This window comes from Hyperolius riggenbachi, chromosome 4, assembly GCF_040937935.1.
Source record: "Hyperolius riggenbachi isolate aHypRig1 chromosome 4, aHypRig1.pri, whole genome shotgun sequence".
Taxonomy (NCBI): Eukaryota; Metazoa; Chordata; class Amphibia; order Anura; family Hyperoliidae; genus Hyperolius; species Hyperolius riggenbachi.
Window position 1 is genome coordinate 41,037,486 of NC_090649.1, and position 21,000 is coordinate 41,058,485.

At 46.0% G+C, this 21,000-nt stretch overlaps 16 non-coding genes across 16 annotated transcripts; 9 read left to right on the forward strand and 7 right to left on the reverse strand.

Annotated features, from left to right (window-relative positions):
• The first annotated feature begins 795 nt into the window (after positions 1-795).
• TRNAK-CUU (transfer RNA lysine (anticodon CUU)) lies at positions 796-868 on the forward strand. The gene has a single exon. It is a non-coding gene; the product is annotated as a tRNA-Lys (tRNA).
• A 1,343-nt stretch (positions 869-2,211) lies between these two features.
• Positions 2,212-2,282, reverse strand: TRNAG-GCC (transfer RNA glycine (anticodon GCC)). The gene has a single exon. It is a non-coding gene; the product is annotated as a tRNA-Gly (tRNA).
• A 134-nt stretch (positions 2,283-2,416) lies between these two features.
• Positions 2,417-2,489, forward strand: TRNAK-CUU (transfer RNA lysine (anticodon CUU)). The gene has a single exon. It is a non-coding gene; the product is annotated as a tRNA-Lys (tRNA).
• A 1,522-nt stretch (positions 2,490-4,011) lies between these two features.
• TRNAK-CUU (transfer RNA lysine (anticodon CUU)) lies at positions 4,012-4,084 on the forward strand. Its single transcript has one exon. It is a non-coding gene; the product is annotated as a tRNA-Lys (tRNA).
• Positions 4,085-7,045: 2,961 nt separating this feature from the next.
• TRNAG-GCC (transfer RNA glycine (anticodon GCC)) lies at positions 7,046-7,116 on the reverse strand. The gene has a single exon. It is a non-coding gene; the product is annotated as a tRNA-Gly (tRNA).
• Positions 7,117-7,250: 134 nt separating this feature from the next.
• Positions 7,251-7,323, forward strand: TRNAK-CUU (transfer RNA lysine (anticodon CUU)). The gene has a single exon. It is a non-coding gene; the product is annotated as a tRNA-Lys (tRNA).
• Positions 7,324-8,650: 1,327 nt separating this feature from the next.
• Positions 8,651-8,721, reverse strand: TRNAG-GCC (transfer RNA glycine (anticodon GCC)). The gene has a single exon. It is a non-coding gene; the product is annotated as a tRNA-Gly (tRNA).
• A 134-nt stretch (positions 8,722-8,855) lies between these two features.
• Positions 8,856-8,928, forward strand: TRNAK-CUU (transfer RNA lysine (anticodon CUU)). Its single transcript has one exon. It is a non-coding gene; the product is annotated as a tRNA-Lys (tRNA).
• A 1,343-nt stretch (positions 8,929-10,271) lies between these two features.
• TRNAG-GCC (transfer RNA glycine (anticodon GCC)) lies at positions 10,272-10,342 on the reverse strand. Its single transcript has one exon. It is a non-coding gene; the product is annotated as a tRNA-Gly (tRNA).
• Positions 10,343-11,889: 1,547 nt separating this feature from the next.
• Positions 11,890-11,960, reverse strand: TRNAG-GCC (transfer RNA glycine (anticodon GCC)). Its single transcript has one exon. It is a non-coding gene; the product is annotated as a tRNA-Gly (tRNA).
• A 134-nt stretch (positions 11,961-12,094) lies between these two features.
• On the forward strand, positions 12,095-12,167 carry TRNAK-CUU (transfer RNA lysine (anticodon CUU)). Its single transcript has one exon. It is a non-coding gene; the product is annotated as a tRNA-Lys (tRNA).
• A 1,343-nt stretch (positions 12,168-13,510) lies between these two features.
• On the reverse strand, positions 13,511-13,581 carry TRNAG-GCC (transfer RNA glycine (anticodon GCC)). Its single transcript has one exon. It is a non-coding gene; the product is annotated as a tRNA-Gly (tRNA).
• A 3,171-nt stretch (positions 13,582-16,752) lies between these two features.
• On the reverse strand, positions 16,753-16,823 carry TRNAG-GCC (transfer RNA glycine (anticodon GCC)). Its single transcript has one exon. It is a non-coding gene; the product is annotated as a tRNA-Gly (tRNA).
• Positions 16,824-16,957: 134 nt separating this feature from the next.
• Positions 16,958-17,030, forward strand: TRNAK-CUU (transfer RNA lysine (anticodon CUU)). Its single transcript has one exon. It is a non-coding gene; the product is annotated as a tRNA-Lys (tRNA).
• Positions 17,031-18,575: 1,545 nt separating this feature from the next.
• On the forward strand, positions 18,576-18,648 carry TRNAK-CUU (transfer RNA lysine (anticodon CUU)). Its single transcript has one exon. It is a non-coding gene; the product is annotated as a tRNA-Lys (tRNA).
• Positions 18,649-20,180: 1,532 nt separating this feature from the next.
• Positions 20,181-20,253, forward strand: TRNAK-CUU (transfer RNA lysine (anticodon CUU)). Its single transcript has one exon. It is a non-coding gene; the product is annotated as a tRNA-Lys (tRNA).
• Positions 20,254-21,000: the final 747 nt, after the last annotated feature.

Consider the following 21,000-nt stretch of genomic DNA (forward strand, 5'->3'; position numbering starts at 1 on the left):
AAAGTGGTTGCTTTCATTTGACTTAAGTTTGTTACTACTTTTTTTTCTGTACTTTTAGTATGTTTTCTTAATTGCTAGGTGCTGGGAAAGCAAGTTGTAGGTAAGCTGACACAACATCTCAACATCTACTGTGAGAAAACTCAGGACAAAAGTAGAATGAATGAGGGCCTAGAGAGAACGCTCCAAATTTGAGCAAGGCCCTGAGTAGAGTGCAAAGACAACAAGGCAAAAAGTTGTAAAACAACACCAGATGAGCAGATGCTGCTGACTTGGCATTTCCGAGGCTTTTCTAGACAGTTAAAAAGAAGCCTAATAGGTGAGTACTGGAGAGGGAGAGATGCTGCACGTCACTGGCACTGCTAGAAGACATGCAAGGCCTTTGGGCACGCAAGTGTCCCAAGGCTGCTTTAACTTGTGTGTCTTAGAGTCATGTTTGCTGGGTACTAGTGTCCCTCTTCTCGACTGTCAGCCAGCACTGTGGCCAAGTGCCACGGTGACTCTTGCAAATGTCCTTAAATGGCTTCTGGCCTGCAGAGATGTCTTAAACTTGAGAAGTGCAAAGTGTGGAGGTGTGCCAAAATCCTAGCATTTGCATTGGCCGGGAATCGAACCTGGGACTCCCGCGTGGCAGGTGAGAATTCTACCACTGAACCACCAATGCCTTGCCCTGTTGCTCGGTGCTGAAAAACGTGGCCAGCCAAATCAGGCCATACAAGATTGCCTTCTTCTGTGCGGATGGCAAAGGTGAGGCTGGCGCCATTTTGCAATTTTTGACATTTCAGCTCAAGCAAGCAAGCCCGGCTAGCTCAGTCGGTAGAGCATGAGACTCTTAATCTCAGGGTCGTGGGTTCGAGCCCCACGTTGGGCGATCAAAGCTTCTCCTTTTACTTTCTACTAGGCAGAGCTCCTCCAAAACGATTACAAACCATCACCAGGCCATCACTTCCTCTTTCACATGCCACTCCCCACTCCCTTTGCTAACAAACGAAAATGTCATCTCAGCTTTCCCCTTCACTTTTACTCACACAACCTCTTTTAACAACTTTTCAGCAAAAGTGCTTCACCACCCCAAGAAAGAGAAAAACACTCCTTCTTACAATCTTACTCATCTTTCCTATACTACTTTTCTTATCTGCTTTTCCCAGATTTCCGTTGGCTTTACTCCAGTCCTTTTGTCAAGGAGAGACTTACAATCAATCACTTGACAAGGAACAACCACCTGAAAGATACTCATTCTCGTATGCCTGGTGCACACCATGCAATTCCCCATCAGATAGATGGGCCGATAGATCCTTTCCGACAGACACGATCGGATTTCCGTTCGGATTTCCGATCACTACTATGCAAATCGATCAGAAAAACGATCGGAAATCAGATCGGACCTGCCGGAAATCATCTGTTCGACCCATCTATCTGACAGGCATTGGTATGGTGTGTATTAGGCTTTGCACTCCAAAGGTGCTCACATAGCAGTATGAGGAGGGCACTCTGCACACGGCCTGAGATTTAGCTGAGAGGATTGAAAAAAAGGAAGTTGCTCTTTCCCTTAACTTGTTTTTAGATGAGGTACTTCCCAACAAAAGTTACAAACCAAAAAGCCTTTCAGTCCCGGCAAGCAAAAAAAGTGGTTGCTTTCATTTGACTTAAGTTTGTTACTACTTTTTTTTCTGTACTTTTAGTATGTTTTCTTAATTGCTAGGTGCTGGGAAAGCAAGTTGTAGGTAAGCTGACACAACATCTCAACATCTACTGTGAGAAAACTCAGGACAAAAGTAGAATGAATGAGGGCCTAGAGAGAACGTTCCAAATTTGAGCAAGGCCCTGAGTAGAGTGCAAAGACAACAAGGCAAAAAGTTGTAAAACAACACCAGATGAGCAGATGCTGCTGACTTGGCATTTCCGAGGCTTTTCTAGACAGTTAAAAAGAAGCCTAATAGGTGAGTACTGGAGAGGGAGAGATGCTGCACGTCACTGGCACTGCTAGAAGACATGCAAGGCCTTTGGGCACGCAAGTGTCCCAAGGCTGCTTTAACTTGTGTGTCTTAGAGTCATGTTTGCTGGGTACTAGTGTCCCTCTTCTCGACTGTCAGCCAGCACTGTGGCCAAGTGCCACGGTGACTCTTGCAAATGTCCTTAAATGGCTTCTGGCCTGCAGAGATGTCTTAAGCTTGAGAAGTGCAAAGTGTGGAGGTGTGCCAAAATCCTAGCATTTGCATTGGCCGGGAATCGAACCCGGGCCTCCCGCGTGGCAGGCGAGAATTCTACCACTGAACCACCAATGCCTTGCCCTGTTGCTCGGTGCTGAAAAACGTGGCCAGCCAAATCAGGCCATACAAGATTGCCTTCTTCTGTGCGGATGGCAAAGGTGAGGCTGGCGCCATTTTGCAATTTTTGACATTTCAGCTCAAGCAAGCAAGCCCGGCTAGCTCAGTCGGTAGAGCATGAGACTCTTAATCTCAGGGTCGTGGGTTCGAGCCCCACGTTGGGCGATCAAAGCTTCTCCTTTTACTTTCTACTAGGCAGAGCTCCTCCAAAACGATTACAAATCATCACCAGGCCATCACTTCCTCTTTCACATGCCACTCCCCACTCCCTTTGCTAACAAACGAAAATGTCATCTCAGCTTTCCCCTTCACTTTTACTCACACAACCTCTTTTAACAACTTTTCAGCAAAAGTGCTTCACCACCCCAAGAAAGAGAAAAACACTCCTTCTTACAATCTTACTCATCTTTCCTATACTACTTTTCTTATCTGCTTTTCCCAGATTTCCGTTGGCTTTACTCCAGTCCTTTTGTCAAGGAGAGACTTACAATCAATCACTTGACAAGGAACAACCACCTGAAAGATACTCATTCTCGTATGCCTGGTGCACACCATGCAATTCCCCATCAGATAGATGGGCCGATAGATCCTTTCCGACAGACACGATCGGATTTCACTACTATGCAAATCAATCAGAAAAACGATCGGAAATCAGATCGGACCTGCCGGAAATCATCTGTTCGACCCATCTATCTGACAGGCATTGGTATGGTGTGTATTAGGCTTTGCACTCCAAAGGAGCTCACATAGCAGTATGAGGAGGGCACTCTGCACACGGCCTGAGATTTAGCTGAGAGGATTGAAAAAAAGGAAGTTGCTCTTTCCCTTAACTTGTTTTTAGATGAGGTACTTCCCAACAAAAGTTACAAACCAAAAAGCCTTTCAGTCCCGGCAAGCAAAAAAAGTGGTTGCTTTCATTTGACTTAAGTTTGTTACTACTTTTTTTTCTGTACTTTTAGTATGTTTTCTTAATTGCTAGGTGCTGGGAAAGCAAGTTGTAGGTAAGCTGACACAACATCTCAACATCTACTGTGAGAAAACTCAGGACAAAAGTAGAATGAATGAGGGCCTAGAGAGAACGTTCCAAATTTGAGCAAGGCCCTGAGTAGAGTGCAAAGACAACAAGGCAAAAAGTTGTAAAACAACACCAGATGAGCAGATGCTGCTGACTTGGCATTTCCGAGGCTTTTCTAGACAGTTAAAAAGAAGCCTAATAGGTGAGTACTGGAGAGGGAGAGATGCTGCACGTCACTGGCACTGCTAGAAGACATGCAAGGCCTTTGGGCACGCAAGTGTCCCAAGGCTGCTTTAACTTGTGTGTCTTAGAGTCATGTTTGCTGGGTACTAGTGTCCCTCTTCTCGACTGTCAGCCAGCACTGTGGCCAAGTGCCACGGCGACTCTTGCAAATGTCCTTAAGTGGCTTCTGGCCTGCAGAGATGTCTTAAGCTTGAGAAGTGCAAAGTGTGGAGGTGTGCCAAAATCCTAGCATTTGCATTGGCCGGGAATCGAACCCGCGTGGCAGGCGAGAATTCTACCACTGAACCACCAATGCCTTGCCCTGTTGCTTGGTGCTGAAAAACGTGGCCAGCCAAATCAGGCCATACAAGATTGCCTTCTTCTGTGCGGATGGCAAAGGTGAGGCTGGCGCCATTTTGCAATTTTTGACATTTCAGCTCAAGCAAGCAAGCCCGGCTAGCTCAATCGGTAGAGCATGAGACTCTTAATCTCAGGGTCGTGGGTTCGAGCCCCACGTTGGGCGATCAAAGCTTCTCCTTTTACTTTCTACTAGGCAGAGCTCCTCCAAAACTATTACAAACCATCACCAGGCCATCACTTCCTCTTTCACATGCCACTCCCCACTCCCTTTGCTAACAAACGAAAATGTCATCTCAGCTTTCCCCTTCACTTTTACTCACACAACCTCTTTTAACAACTTTTCAGCAAAAGTGCTTCACCACCCCAAGAAAGAGAAAAACACTCCTTCTTACAATCTTACTCATCTTTCCTATACTACTTTTCTTATCTGCTTTTCACAGCTTTCCGTTGGCTTTACTCCAGTCCTTTTGTCAAGGAGAGACTTACAATCAATCACTTGACAAGGAACAACCACCTGAAAGATACTCATTCTCGTATGCCTGGTGCACACCATGCAATTCCCCATCAGATAGATGGGCCGATAGATCCTTTCCGACAGACAGGATCGGATTTCCGTTCGGATTTCCGATCACTACTATGCAAATCGATCAGAAAAACGATCGGAAATCAGATCGGACCTGCCGGAAATCATCTGTTCGACCCATCTATCTGACAGGCATTGGTATGGTGTGTATTAGGCTTTGCACTCCAAAGGTGCTCACATAGCAGTATGAGGAGGGCACTCTGCACACGGCCTGAGATTTAGCTGAGAGGATTGAAAAAAAGGAAGTTGCTCTTTCCCTTAACTTGTTTTTAGATGAGGTACTTCCCAACAAAAGTTACAAACCAAAAAGCCTTTCAGTCCCGGCAAGCAAAAAAAGTGGTTGCTTTCATTTGACTTAAGTTTGTTACTACTTTTTTTTCTGTACTTTTAGTATGTTTTCTTAATTGCTAGGTGCTGGGAAAGCAAGTTGTAGGTAAGCTGACACAACATCTCAACATCTACTGTGAGAAAACTCAGGACAAAAGTAGAATGAATGAGGGCCTAGAGAGAACGTTCCAAATTTGAGCAAGGCCCTGAGTAGAGTGCAAAGACAAGGCAAAAAGTTGTAAAACAACACCAGATGAGCAGATGCTGCTGACTTGGCATTTCCGAGGCTTTTCTAGACAGTTAAAAAGAAGCCTAATAGGTGAGTACTGGAGAGGGAGAGATGCTGCACGTCACTGGCACTGCTAGAAGACATGCAAGGCCTTTGGGCACGCAAGTGTCCCAAGGCTGCTTTAACTTGTGTGTCTTAGAGTCATGTTTGCTGGGTACTAGTGTCCCTCTTCTCGACTGTCAGCCAGCACTGTGGCCAAGTGCCACGGTGACTCTTGCAAATGTCCTTAAATGGCTTCTGGCCTGCAGAGATGTCTTAAGCTTGAGAAGTGCAAAGTGTGGAGGTGTGCCAAAAGCCTAGCATTTGCATTGGCCGGAAATCGAACCCGGGCCTCCCGCGTGGCAGGCGAGAATTCTACCACTGAACCACCAATGCCTTGCCCTGTTGCTCGGTGCTGAAAAACGTGGCCAGCCAAATCAGGCCATACAAGATTGCCTTCTTCTGTGCGGATGGCAAAGGTGAGGCTGGCGCCATTTTGCAATTTTTGACATTTCAGCTCAAGCAAGCAAGCTCGGCTAGCTCAGTCGGTAGAGCATGAGACTCTTAATCTCAGGGTCGTGGGTTCGAGCCCCACGTTGGGCGATCAAAGCTTCTCCTTTTACTTTCTACTAGGCAGAGCTCCTCCAAAACGATTACAAACCATCACCAGGCCATCACTTCCTCTTTCACATGCCACTCCCCACTCCCTTTGCTAACAAACGAAAATGTCATCTCAGCTTTCCCCTTCACTTTTACTCACACAACCTCTTTTAACAACTTTTCAGCAAAAGTGCTTCACCACCCCAAGAAAGAGAAAAACACTCCTTCTTACAATCTTACTCATCTTTCCTATACTACTTTTCTTATCTGCTTTTCCCAGATTTCCGTTGGCTTTACTCCAGTCCTTTTGTCAAGGAGAGACTTACAATCAATCACTTGACAAGGAACAACCACCTGAAAGATACTCATTCTCGTATGCCTGGTGCACACCATGCAATTCCCCATCAGATAGATGGGCCGATAGATCCTTTCCGACAGACACGATCGGATTTCCGTTCGGATTTCCGATCACTACTATGCAAATCGATCAGAAAAACGATCGGAAATCAGATCGGACCTGCCGGAAATCATCTGTTCGACCCATCTATCTGACAGGCATTGGTATGGTGTGTATTAGGCTTTGCACTCCAAAGGTGCTCACATAGCAGTATGAGGAGGGCACTCTGCACACGGCCTGAGATTTAGCTGAGAGGATTGAAAAAAAGGAAGTTGCTCTTTCCCTTAACTTGTTTTTAGATGAGGTACTTCCCAACAAAAGTTACAAACCAAAAAGCCTTTCAGTCCCGGCAAGCAAAAAAAGTGGTTGCTTTCATTTGACTTAAGTTTGTTACTACTTTTTTTTCTGTACTTTTAGTATGTTTTCTTAATTGCTAGGTGCTGGGAAAGCAAGTTGTAGGTAAGCTGACACAACATCTCAACATCTACTGTGAGAAAACTCAGGACAAAAGTAGAATGAATGAGGGCCTAGAGAGAACGTTCCAAATTTGAGCAAGGCCCTGAGTAGAGTGCAAAGACAACAAGGCAAAAAGTTGTAAAACAACACCAGATGAGCAGATGCTGCTGACTTGGCATTTCCGAGGCTTTTCTAGACAGTTAAAAAGAAGCCTAATAGGTGAGTACTGGAGAGGGAGAGATGCTGCACGTCACTGGCACTGCTAGAAGACATGCAAGGCCTTTGGGCATGCAAGTGTCCCAAGGCTGCTTTAACTTGTGTGTCTTAGAGTCATGTTTGCTGGGTACTAGTGTCCCTCTTCTCGACTGTCAGCCAGCACTGTGGCCAAGTGCCACGGCGACTCTTGCAAATGTCCTTAAATGGCTTCTGGCCTGCAGAGATGTCTTAAGCTTGAGAAGTGCAAAGTGTGGAGGTGTGCCAAAATCCTAGCATTTGCATTGGCCGGGAATCGAACCCGGGCCTCCCGCGTGGCAGGCGAGAATTCTACCACTGAACCACCAATGCCTTGCCCTGTTGCTCGGTGCTGAAAAACGTGGCCAGCCAAATCAGGCCATACAAGATTGCCTTCTTCTGTGCGGATGGCAAAGGTGAGGCTGGCGCCATTTTGCAATTTTTGACATTTCAGCTCAAGCAAGCAAGCCCGGCTAGCTCAGTCGGTAGAGCATGAGACTCTTAATCTCAGGGTCGTGGGTTCGAGCCCCACGTTGGGCGATCAAAGCTTCTCCTTTTACTTTCTACTAGGCAGAGCTCCTCCAAAACGATTACAAACCATCACCAGGCCATCACTTCCTCTTTCACATGCCACTCCCCACTCCCTTTGCTAACAAACGAAAATGTCATCTCAGCTTTCCCCTTCACTTTTACTCACACAACCTCTTTTAACAACTTTTCAGCAAAAGTGCTTCACCACCCCAAGAAAGAGAAAAACACTCCTTCTTACAATCTTACTCATCTTTCCTATACTACTTTTCTTATCTGCTTTTCCCAGATTTCCGTTGGCTTTACTCCAGTCCTTTTGTCAAGGAGAGACTTACAATCAATCACTTGACAAGGAACAACCACCTGAAAGATACTCATTCTCGTATGCCTGGTGCACACCATGCAATTCCCCATCAGATAGATGGGCCGATAGATCCTTTCCGACAGACACGATCGGATTTCACTACTATGCAAATCAATCAGAAAAACGATCGGAAATCAGATCGGACCTGCCGGAAATCATCTGTTCGACCCATCTATCTGACAGGCATTGGTATGGTGTGTATTAGGCTTTGCACTCCAAAGGTGCTCACATAGCAGTATGAGGAGGGCACTCTGCACACGGCCTGAGATTTAGCTGAGAGGATTGAAAAAAAGGAAGTTGCTCTTTCCCTTAACTTGTTTTTAGATGAGGTACTTCCCAACAAAAGTTACAAACCAAAAAGCCTTTCAGTCCCGGCAAGCAAAAAAAGTGGTTGCTTTCATTTGACTTAAGTTTGTTACTACTTTTTTTTCTGTACTTTTAGTATGTTTTCTTAATTGCTAGGTGCTGGGAAAGCAAGTTGTAGGTAAGCTGACACAACATCTCAACATCTACTGTGAGAAAACTCAGGACAAAAGTAGAATGAATTGAGGGCCTAGAGAGAACGTTCCAAATTTGAGCAAGGCCCTGAGTAGAGTGCAAAGACAACAAGGCAAAAAGTTGTAAAACAACACCAGATGAGCAGATGCTGCCTACTTGGCATTTCCGAGGCTTTTCTAGACAGTTAAAAAGAAGCCTAATAGGTGAGTACTGGAGAGGGAGAGATGCTGCACGTCACTGGCACTGCTAGAAGACATGCAAGGCCTTTGGGCACGCAAGTGTCCCAAGGCTGCTTTAACTTGTGTGTCTTAGAGTCATGTTTGCTGGGTACTAGTGTCCCTCTTCTCGACTGTCAGCCAGCACTGTGGCCAAGTGCCACGGTGACTCTTGCAAATGTCCTTAAATGGCTTCTGGCCTGCAGAGATGTCTTAAGCTTGAGAAGTGCAAAGTGTGGAGGTGTGCCAAAATCCTAGCATTTGCATTGGCCGGGAATCAAACCCGGGCCTCCCGCGTGGCAGGCGAGAATTCTACCACTGAACCACCAATGCCTTGCCCTGTTGCTCGGTGCTGAAAAACGTGGCCAGCCAAATCAGACCATACAAGATTGCCTTCTTCTGTGCGGATGGCAAAGGTGAGGCTGGCGCCATTTTGCAATTTTTGACATTTCAGCTCAAGCAAGCAAGCCCGGCTAGCTCAGTCGGTAGAGCATGAGACTCTTAATCTCAGGGTCGTGGGTTCGAGCCCCACGTTGGGCGATCAAAGCTTCTCCTTTTACTTTCTACTAGGCAGAGCTCCTCCAAAACGATTACAAACCATCACCAGGCCATCACTTCCTCTTTCACATGCCACTCCCCACTCCCTTTGCTAACAAACGAAAATGTCATCTCAGCTTTCCCCTTCACTTTTACTCACACAACCTCTTTTAACAACTTTTCAGCAAAAGTGCTTCACCACCCCAAGAAAGAGAAAAACACTCCTTCTTACAATCTTACTCATCTTTCCTATACTACTTTTCTTATCTGCTTTTCACAGCTTTCCGTTGGCTTTACTCCAGTCCTTTTGTCAAGGAGAGACTTACAATCAATCACTTGACAAGGAACAACCACCTGAAAGATACTCATTCTCGTATGCCTGGTGCACACCATGCAATTCCCCATCAGATAGATGGGCCGATAGATCCTTTCCGACAGACAGGATCGGATTTCCGTTCGGATTTCCGATCACTACTATGCAAATCGATCAGAAAAACGATCGGAAATCAGATCGGACCTGCCGGAAATCATCTGTTCGACCCATCTATCTGACAGGCATTGGTATGGTGTGTATTAGGCTTTGCACTCCAAAGGTGCTCACATAGCAGTATGAGGAGGGCACTCTGCACACGGCCTGAGATTTAGCTGAGAGGATTGAAAAAAAGGAAGTTGCTCTTTCCCTTAACTTGTTTTTAGATGAGGTACTTCCCAACAAAAGTTACAAACCAAAAAGCCTTTCAGTCCCGGCAAGCAAAAAAAGTGGTTGCTTTCATTTGACTTAAGTTTGTTACTACTTTTTTTTCTGTACTTTTAGTATGTTTTCTTAATTGCTAGGTGCTGGGAAAGCAAGTTGTAGGTAAGCTGACACAACATCTCAACATCTACTGTGAGAAAACTCAGGACAAAAGTAGAATGAATGAGGGCCTAGAGAGAACGTTCCAAATTTGAGCAAGGCCCTGAGTAGAGTGCAAAGACAACAAGGCAAAAAGTTGTAAAACAACACCAGATGAGCAGATGCTGCTGACTTGGCATTTCCGAGGCTTTTCTAGACAGTTAAAAAGAAGCCTAATAGGTGAGTACTGGAGAGGGAGAGATGCTGCACGTCACTGGCACTGCTAGAAGACATGCAAGGCCTTTGGGCACGCAAGTGTCCCAAGGCTGCTTTAACTTGTGTGTCTTAGAGTCATGTTTGCTGGGTACTAGTGTCCCTCTTCTCGACTGTCAGCCAGCACTGTGGCCAAGTGCCACGGTGACTCTTGCAAATGTCCTTAAATGGCTTCTGGCCTGCAGAGATGTCTTAAGCTTGAGAAGTGCAAAGTGTGGAGGTGTGCCAAAATCCTAGCATTTGCATTGGCCGGGAATCGAACCCGGGCCTCCCGCGTGGCAGGCGAGAATTCTACCACTGAACCACCAATGCCTTGCCCTGTTGCTCGGTGCTGAAAAACGTGGCCAGCCAAATCAGGCCATACAAGATTGCCTTCTTCTGTGCGGATGGCAAAGGTGAGGCTGGCGCCATTTTGCAATTTTTGACATTTCAGCTCAAGCAAGCAAGCCCGGCTAGCTCAGTCTGTAGAGCATGAGACTCTTAATCTCAGGGTCGTGGGTTCGAGCCCCACGTTGGGCGATCAAAGCTTCTCCTTTTACTTTCTACTAGGCAGAGCTCCTCCAAAACGATTACAAACCATCACCAGGCCATCACTTCCTCTTTCACATGCCACTCCCCACTCCCTTTGCTAACAAACGAAAATGTCATCTCAGCTTTCCCCTTCACTTTTACTCACACAACCTCTTTTAACAACTTTTCAGCAAAAGTGCTTCACCACCCCAAGAAAGAGAAAAACACTCCTTACAATCTTACTCATCTTTCCTATACTACTTTTCTTATCTGCTTTTCACAGCTTTCCGTTGGCTTTACTCCAGTCCTTTTGTCAAGGAGAGACTTACAATCAATCACTTGACAAGGAACAACCACCTGAAAGATACTCATTCTCGTATGCCTGGTGCACACCATGCAATTCCCCATCAGATAGATGGGCCGATAGATCCTTTCCGACAGACAGGATCGGATTTCCGTTCGGATTTCCGATCACTACTATGCAAATCGATCAGAAAAACGATCGGAAATCAGATCGGACCTGCCGGAAATCATCTGTTCGACCCATCTATCTGACAGGCATTGGTATGGTGTGTATTAGGCTTTGCACTCCAAAGGTGCTCACATAGCAGTATGAGGAGGGCACTCTGCACACGGCCTGAGATTTAGCTGAGAGGATTGAAAAAAAGGAAGTTGCTCTTTCCCTTAACTTGTTTTTAGATGAGGTACTTCCCAACAAAAGTTACAAACCAAAAAGCCTTTCAGTCCCGGCAAGCAAAAAAAGTGGTTGCTTTCATTTGACTTAAGTTTGTTACTACTTTTTTTTCTGTACTTTTAGTATGTTTTCTTAATTGCTAGGTGCTGGGAAAGCAAGTTGTAGGTAAGCTGACACAACATCTCAACATCTACTGTGAGAAAACTCAGGACAAAAGTAGAATGAATGAGGGCCTAGAGAGAACGTTCCAAATTTGAGCAAGGCCCTGAGTAGAGTGCAAAGACAACAAGGCAAAAAGTTGTAAAACAACACCAGATGAGCAGATGCTGCTGACTTGGCATTTCCGAGGCTTTTCTAGACAGTTAAAAAGAAGCCTAATAGGTGAGTACTGGAGAGGGAGAGATGCTGCACGTCACTGGCACTGCTAGAAGACATGCAAGGCCTTTGGGCACGCAAGTGTCCCAAGGCTGCTTTAACTTGTGTGTCTTAGAGTCATGTTTGCTGGGTACTAGTGTCCCTCTTCTCGACTGTCAGCCAGCACTGTGGCCAAGTACCACGGTGACTCTTGCAAATGTCCTTAAATGGCTTCTGGCCTGCAGAGATGTCTTAAGCTTGAGAAGTGCAAAGTGTGGAGGTGTGCCAAAAGCCTAGCATTTGCATTGGCCGGGAATCGAACCCGGGCCTCCCGCGTGGCAGGCGAGAATTCTACCACTGAACCACCAATGCCTTGCCCTGTTGCTCGGTGCTGAAAAACGTGGCCAGCCAAATCAGGCCATACAAGATTGCCTTCTTCTGTGCGGATGGCAAAGGTGAGGCTGGCGCCATTTTGCAATTTTTGACATTTCAGCTCAAGCAAGCAAGCCCGGCTAGCTCAGTCGGTAGAGCATGAGACTCTTAATCTCAGGGTCGTGGGTTCGAGCCCCACGTTGGGCGATCAAAGCTTCTCCTTTTACTTTCTACTAGGCAGAGCTCCTCCAAAACGATTACAAACCATCACCAGGCCATCACTTCCTCTTTCACATGCCACTCCCCACTCCCTTTGCTAACAAACGAAAATGTCATCTCAGCTTTCCCCTTCACTTTTACTCACACAACCTCTTTTAACAACTTTTCAGCAAAAGTGCTTCACCACCCCAAGAAAGAGAAAAACACTCCTTCTTACAATCTTACTCATCTTTCCTATACTACTTTTCTTATCTGCTTTTCCCAGATTTCCGTTGGCTTTACTCCAGTCCTTTTGTCAAGGAGAGACTTACAATCAATCACTTGACAAGGAACAACCACCTGAAAGATACTCATTCTCGTATGCCTGGTGCACACCATGCAATTCCCCATCAGATAGATGGGCCGATAGATCCTTTCCGACAGACAGGATCGGATTTCCGTTCGGATTTCCGATCACTACTATGCAAATCGATCAGAAAAACGATCGGAAATCAGATCGGACCTGCCGGAAATCATCTGTTCGACCCATCTATCTGACAGGCATTGGTATGGTGTGTATTAGGCTTTGCACTCCAAAGGTGCTCACATAGCAGTATGAGGAGGGCACTCTGCACACGGCCTGAGATTTAGCTGAGAGGATTGAAAAAAAGGAAGTTGCTCTTTCCCTTAACTTGTTTTTAGATGAGGTACTTCCCAACAAAAGTTACAAACCAAAAAGCCTTTCAGTCCCGGCAAGCAAAAAAAGTGGTTGCTTTCATTTGACTTAAGTTTGTTACTACTTTTTTTTCTGTACTTTTAGTATGTTTTCTTAATTGCTAGGTGCTGGGAAAGCAAGTTGTAGGTAAGCTGACACAACATCTCAACATCTACTGTGAGAAAACTCAGGACAAAAGTAGAATGAATGAGGGCCTAGAGAGAACGTTCCAAATTTGAGCAAGGCCCTGAGTAGAGTGCAAAGACAACAAGGCAAAAAGTTGTAAAACAACACCAGATGAGCAGATGCTGCTGACTTGGCATTTCCGAGGCTTTTCTAGACAGTTAAAAAGAAGCCTAATAGGTGAGTACTGGAGAGGGAGAGATGCTGCACGTCACTGGCACTGCTAGAAGACATGCAAGGCCTTTGGGCACGCAAGTGTCCCAAGGCTGCTTTAACTTGTGTGTCTTAGAGTCATGTTTGCTGGGTACTAGTGTCCCTCTTCTCGACTGTCAGCCAGCACTGTGGCCAAGTGCCACGGTGACTCTTGCAAATGTCCTTAAATGGCTTCTGGCCTGCAGAGATGTCTTAAGCTTGAGAAGTGCAAAGTGTGGAGGTGTGCCAAAATCCTAGCATTTGCATTGGCCGGGAATCGAACCCGGGCCTCCCGCGTGGCAGGCGAGAATTCTACCACTGAACCACCAATGCCTTGCCCTGTTGCTCGGTGCTGAAAAACGTGGCCAGCCAAATCAGGCCATACAAGATTGCCTTCTTCTGTGCGGATGGCAAAGGTGAGGCTGGCGCCATTTTGCAATTTTTGACATTTCAGCTCAAGCAAGCAAGCCCGGCTAGCTCAGTCCGTAGAGCATGAGACTCTTAATCTCAGGGTCGTGGGTTCGAGCCCCACGTTGGGCGATCAAAGCTTCTCCTTTTACTTTCTACTAGGCAGAGCTCCTCCAAAACGATTACAAACCATCACCAGGCCATCACTTCCTCTTTCACATGCCACTCCCCACTCCCTTTGCTAACAAACGAAAATGTCATCTCAGCTTTCCCCTTCACTTTTACTCACACAACCTCTTTTAACAACTTTTCAGCAAAAGTGCTTCACCACCCCAAGAAAGAGAAAAACACTCCTTCTTACAATCTTACTCAGCTTTCCTATACTACTTTTCTTATCTGCTTTTCACAGCTTTCCGTTGGCTTTACTCCAGTCCTTTTGTCAAGGAGAGACTTACAATCAATCACTTGACAAGGAACAACCACCTGAAAGATACTCATTCTCGTATGCCTGGTGCACACCATGCAATTCCCCATCAGATAGATGGGCCGATAGATCCTTTCCGACAGACAGGATCGGATTTCCGTTCGGATTTCCGATCACTACTATGCAAATCGATCAGAAAAACGATCGGAAATCAGATCGGACCTGCCGGAAATCATCTGTTCGACCCATCTATCTGACAGGCATTGGTATGGTGTGTATTAGGCTTTGCACTCCAAAGGTGCTCACATAGCAGTATGAGGAGGGCACTCTGCACACGGCCTGAGATTTAGCTGAGAGGATTGAAAAAAAGGAAGTTGCTCTTTCCCTTAACTTGTTTTTAGATGAGGTACTTCCCAACAAAAGTTACAAACCAAAAAGCCTTTCAGTCCCGGCAAGCAAAAAAAGTGGTTGCTTTCATTTGACTTAAGTTTGTTACTACTTTTTTTTCTGTACTTTTAGTATGTTTTCTTAATTGCTAGGTGCTGGGAAAGCAAGTTGTAGGTAAGCTGACACAACATCTCAACATCTACTGTGAGAAAACTCAGGACAAAAGTAGAATGAATGAGGGCCTAGAGAGAACGTTCCAAATTTGAGCAAGGCCCTGAGTAGAGTGCAAAGACAACAAGGCAAAAAGTTGTAAAACAACACCAGATGAGCAGATGCTGCTGACTTGGCATTTCCGAGGCTTTTCTAGACAGTTAAAAAGAAGCCTAATAGGTGAGTACTGGAGAGGGAGAGATGCTGCACGTCACTGGCACTGCTAGAAGACATGCAAGGCCTTTGGGCACGCAAGTGTCCCAAGGCTGCTTTAACTTGTGTGTCTTAGAGTCATGTTTGCTGGGTACTAGTGTCCCTCTTCTCGACTGTCAGCCAGCACTGTGGCCAAGTGCCACGGTGACTCTTGCAAATGTCCTTAAATGGCTTCTGGCCTGCAGAGATGTCTTAAGCTTGAGAAGTGCAAAGTGTGGAGGTGTGCCAAAAGCCTAGCATTTGCATTGGCCGGGAATCGAACCCGGGCCTCCCGCGTGGCAGGCGAGACTTCTACCACTGAACCACCAATGCCTTGCCCTGTTGCTCGGTGCTGAAAAACGTGGCCAGCCAAATCAGGCCATACAAGATTGCCTTCTTCTGTGCGGATGGCAAAGGTGAGGCTGGCGCCATTTTGCAATTTTTGACATTTCAGCTCAAGCAAGCAAGCCCGGCTAGCTCAGTCGGTAGAGCATGAGACTCTTAATCTCAGGGTCGTGGGTTTGAGCCCCACGTTGGGCGATCAAAGCTTCTCCTTTTACTTTCTACTAGGCAGAGCTCCTCCAAAACGATTACAAACCATCACCAGGCCATCACTTCCTCTTTCACATGCCACTCCCCACTCCCTTTGCTAACAAACGAAAATGTCATCTCAGCTTTCCCCTTCACTTTTACTCACACAACCTCTTTTAACAACTTTTCAGCAAAAGTGCTTCACCACCCCAAGAAAGAGAAAAACACTCCTTCTTACAATCTTACTCATCTTTCCTATACTACTTTTCTTATCTGCTTTTCCCAGATTTCCGTTGGCTTTACTCCAGTCCTTTTGTCAAGGAGAGACTTACAATCAATCACTTGACAAGGAACAACCACCTGAAAGATACTCATTCTCGTATGCCTGGTGCACACCATGCAATTCCCCACCAGATAGATGGGCCGATAGATCCTTTCCGACAGACACGATCGGATTTCCGTTCGGATTTCCGATCACTACTATGCAAATCGATCAGAAAAACGATCGGAAATAAGATCGGACCTGCCGGAAATCATCTGTTCGACCCATCTATCTGACAGGCATTGGTATGGTGTGTATTAGGCTTTGCACTCCAAAGGTGCTCACATAGCAGTATGAGGAGGGCACTCTGCACACGGCCTGAGATTTAGCTGAGAGGATTGAAAAAAAGGAAGTTGCTCTTTCCCTTAACTTGTTTTTAGATGAGGTACTTCCCAACAAAAGTTACAAACCAAAAAGCCTTTCAGTCCCGGCAAGCAAAAAAAGTGGTTGCTTTCATTTGACTTAAGTTTGTTACTACTTTTTTTTCTGTACTTTTAGTATGTTTTCTTAATTGCTAGGTGCTGGGAAAGCAAGTTGTAGGTAAGCTGACACAACATCTCAACATCTACTGTGAGAAAACTCAGGACAAAAGTAGAATGAATGAGGGCCTAGAGAGAACGTTCCAAATTTGAGCAAGGCCCTGAGTAGAGTGCAAAGACAACAAGGCAAAAAGTTGTAAAACAACACCAGATGAGCAGATGCTGCTGACTTGGCATTTCCGAGGCTTTTCTAGACAGTTAAAAAGAAGCCTAATAGGTGAGTACTGGAGAGGGAGAGATGCTGCACGTCACTGGCACTGCTAGAAGACATGCAAGGCCTTTGGGCACGCAAGTGTCCCAAGGCTGCTTTAACTTGTGTGTCTTAGAGTCATGTTTGCTGGGTACTAGTGTCCCTCTTCTCGACTGTCAGCCAGCACTGTGGCCAAGTACCACGGTGACTCTTGCAAATGTCCTTAAATGGCTTCTGGCCTGCAGAGATGTCTTAAGCTTGAGAAGTGCAAAGTGTGGAGGTGTGCCAAAAGCCTAGCATTTGCATTGGCCGGGAATCGAACCCGGGCCTCCCGCGTGGCAGGCGAGAATTCTACCACTGAACCACCAATGCCTTGCCCTGTTGCTCGGTGCTGAAAAACGTGGCCAGCCAAATCAGGCCATACAAGATTGCCTTCTTCTGTGCGGATGGCAAAGGTGAGGCTGGCGCCATTTTGCAATTTTTGACATTTCAGCTCAAGCAAGCAAGCCCGGCTAGCTCAGTCGGTAGAGCATGAGACTCTTAATCTCAGGGTCGTGGGTTCGAGCCCCACGTTGGGCGATCAAAGCTTCTCCTTTTACTTTCTACTAGGCAGAGCTCCTCCAAAACGATTACAAACCATCACCAGGCCATCACTTCCTCTTTCACATGCCACTCCCCACTCCCTTTGCTAACAAACGAAAATGTCATCTCAGCTTTCCCCTTCACTTTTACTCACACAACCTCTTTTAACAACTTTTCAGCAAAAGTGCTTCACCACCCCAAGAAAGAGAAAAACACTCCTTCTTACAATCTTACTCATCTTTCCTATACTACTTTTCTTATCTGCTTTTCCCAGATTTCCGTTGGCTTTACTCCAGTCCTTTTGTCAAGGAGAGACTTACAATCAATCACTTGACAAGGAACAACCACCTGAAAGATACTCATTCTCGTATGCCTGGTGCACACCATGCAATTCCCCATCAGATAGATGGGCCGATAGATCCTTTCCGACAGACACGATCGGATTTCCGTTCGGATTTCCGATCACTACTATGCAAATCGATCAGAAAAACGATCGGAAATCAGATCGGACCTGCCGGAAATCATCTGTTCGACCCATCTATCTGACAGGCATTGGTATGGTGTGTATTAGGCTTTGCACTCCAAAGGTGCTCACATAGCAGTATGAGGAGGGCACTCTGCACACGGCCTGAGATTTAGCTGAGAGGATTGAAAAAAAGGAAGTTGCTCTTTCCCTTAACTTGTTTTTAGATGAGGTACTTCCCAACAAAAGTTACAAACCAAAAAGCCTTTCAGTCCCGGCAAGCAAAAAAAGTGGTTGCTTTCATTTGACTTAAGTTTGTTACTACTTTTTTTTCTGTACTTTTAGTATGTTTTCTTAATTGCTAGGTGCTGGGAAAGCAAGTTGTAGGTAAGCTGACACAACATCTCAACATCTACTGTGAGAAAACTCAGGACAAAAGTAGAATGAATGAGGGCCTAGAGAGAACGTTCCAAATTTGAGCAAGGCCCTGAGTAGAGTGCAAAGACAAGGCAAAAAGTTGTAAAACAACACCAGATGAGCAGATGCTGCTGACTTGGCATTTCCGAGGCTTTTCTAGACAGTTAAAAAGAAGCCTAATAGGTGAGTACTGGAGAGGGAGAGATGCTGCACGTCACTGGCACTGCTAGAAGACATGCAAGGCCTTTGGGCACGCAAGTGTCCCAAGGCTGCTTTAACTTGTGTGTCTTAGAGTCATGTTTGCTGGGTACTAGTGTCCCTCTTCTCGACTGTCAGCCAGCACTGTGGCCAAGTGCCACGGTGACTCTTGCAAATGTCCTTAAATGGCTTCTGGCCTGCAGAGATGTCTTAAGCTTGAGAAGTGCAAAGTGTGGAGGTTTGCCAAAAGCCTAGCATTTGCATTGGCCAGGAATCGAACCCGGGCCTCCCGCGTGGCAGGCGAGAATTCTACCACTGAACCACCAATGCCTTGCCCTGTTGCTCGCTGCTGAAAAACGTGGCCAGCCAAATCAGGCCATACAAGATTGCCTTCTTCTGTGCGGATGGCAAAGGTGAGGCTGGCGCCATTTTGCAATTTTTGACATTTCAGCTCAAGCAAGCAAGCCCGGCTAGCTCAGTCGGTAGAGCATGAGACTCTTAATCTCAGGGTCGTGGGTTCGAGCCCCACGTTGGGCGATCAAAGCTTCTCCTTTTACTTTCTACTAGGCAGAGCTCCTCCAAAACGATTACAAACCATCACCAGGCCATCACTTCCTCTTTCACATGCCACTCCCCACTCCCTTTGCTAACAAACGAAAATGTCATCTCAGCTTTCCCCTTCACTTTTACTCACACAACCTCTTTTAACAACTTTTCAGCAAAAGTGCTTCACCACCCCAAGAAAGAGAAAAACACTCCTTCTTACAATCTTACTCATCTTTCCTATACTACTTTTCTTATCTGCTTTTCCCAGATTTCCGTTGGCTTTACTCCAGTCCTTTTGTCAAGGAGAGACTTACAATCAATCACTTGACAAGGAACAACCACCTGAAAGATACTCATTCTCGTATGCCTGGTGCACACCATGCAATTCCCCATCAGATAGATGGGCCGATAGATCCTTTCCGACAGACACGATCGGATTTCACTACTATGCAAATCAATCAGAAAAACGATCGGAAATCAGATCGGACCTGCCGGAAATCATCTGTTCGACCCATCTATCTGACAGGCATTGGTATGGTGTGTATTAGGCTTTGCACTCCAAAGGTGCTCACATAGCAGTATGAGGAGGGCACTCTGCACACGGCCTGAGATTTAGCTGAGAGGATTGAAAAAAAGGAAGTTGCTCTTTCCCTTAACTTGTTTTTAGATGAGGTACTTCCCAACAAAAGTTACAAACCAAAAAGCCTTTCAGTCCCGGCAAGCAAAAAAAGTGGTTGCTTTCATTTGACTTAAGTTTGTTACTACTTTTTTTTCTGTACTTTTAGTATGTTTTCTTAATTGCTAGGTGCTGGGAAAGCAAGTTGTAGGTAAGCTGACACAACATCTCAACATCTACTGTGAGAAAACTCAGGACAAAAGTAGAATGAATTGAGGGCCTAGAGAGAACGTTCCAAATTTGAGCAAGGCCCTGAGTAGAGTGCAAAGACAACAAGGCAAAAAGTTGTAAAACAACACCAGATGAGCAGATGCTGCCTACTTGGCATTTCCGAGGCTTTTCTAGACAGTTAAAAAGAAGCCTAATAGGTGAGTACTGGAGAGGGAGAGATGCTGCACGTCACTGGCACTGCTAGAAGACATGCAAGGCCTTTGGGCACGCAAGTGTCCCAAGGCTGCTTTAACTTGTGTGTCTTAGAGTCATGTTTGCTGGGTACTAGTGTCCCTCTTCTCGACTGTCAGCCAGCACTGTGGCCAAGTGCCACGGTGACTCTTGCAAATGTCCTTAAATGGCTTCTGGCCTGCAGAGATGTCTTAAGCTTGAGAAGTGCAAAGTGTGGAGGTGTGCCAAAATCCTAGCATTTGCATTGGCCGGGAATCAAACCCAGGCCTCCCGCGTGGCAGGCGAGAATTCTACCACTGAACCACCAATGCCTTGCCCTGTTGCTCGGTGCTGAAAAACGTGGCCAGCCAAATCAGGCCATACAAGATTGCCTTCTTCTGTGCGGATGGCAAAGGTGAGGCTGGCGCCATTTTGCAATTTTTGACATTTCAGCTCAAGCAAGCAAGCCCGGCTAGCTCAGTCGGTAGAGCATGAGACTCTTAATCTCAGGGTCGTGGGTTCGAGCCCCACGTTGGGCGATCAAAGCTTCTCCTTTTACTTTCTACTAGGCAGAGCTCCTCCAAAACGATTACAAACCATCACCAGGCCATCACTTCCTCTTTCACATGCCACTCCCCACTCCCTTTGCTAACAAACGAAAATGTCATCTCAGCTTTCCCCTTCACTTTTACTCACACAACCTCTTTTAACAACTTTTCAGCAAAAGATCTTCACCACCCCAAGAAAGAGAAAAACACTCCTTCTTACAATCTTACTCATCTTTCCTATACTACTTTTCTTATCTGCTTTTCACAGCTTTCCGTTGGCTTTACTCCAGTCCTTTTGTCAAGGAGAGACTTACAATCAATCACTTGACAAGGAACAACCACCTGAAAGATACTCATTCTCGTATGCCTGGTGCACACCATGCAATTCCCCATCAGATAGATGGGCCGATAGATCGTTTCCGACAGACAGGATCGGATTTCCGTTCGGATTTCCGATCACTACTATGCAAATCGATCAGAAAAACGATCGGAAATCAGATCGGACCTGCCGGAAATCATCTGTTCGACCCATCTATCTGACAGGCATTGGTATGGTGTGTATTAGGCTTTGCACTCCAAAGGTGCTCACATAGCAGTATGAGGAGGGCACTCTGCACACGGCCTGAGATTTAGCTGAGAGGATTGAAAAAAAGGAAGTTGCTCTTTCCCTTAACTTGTTTTTAGATGAGGTACTTCCCAACAAAAGTTACAAACCAAAAAGCCTTTCAGTCCCGGCAA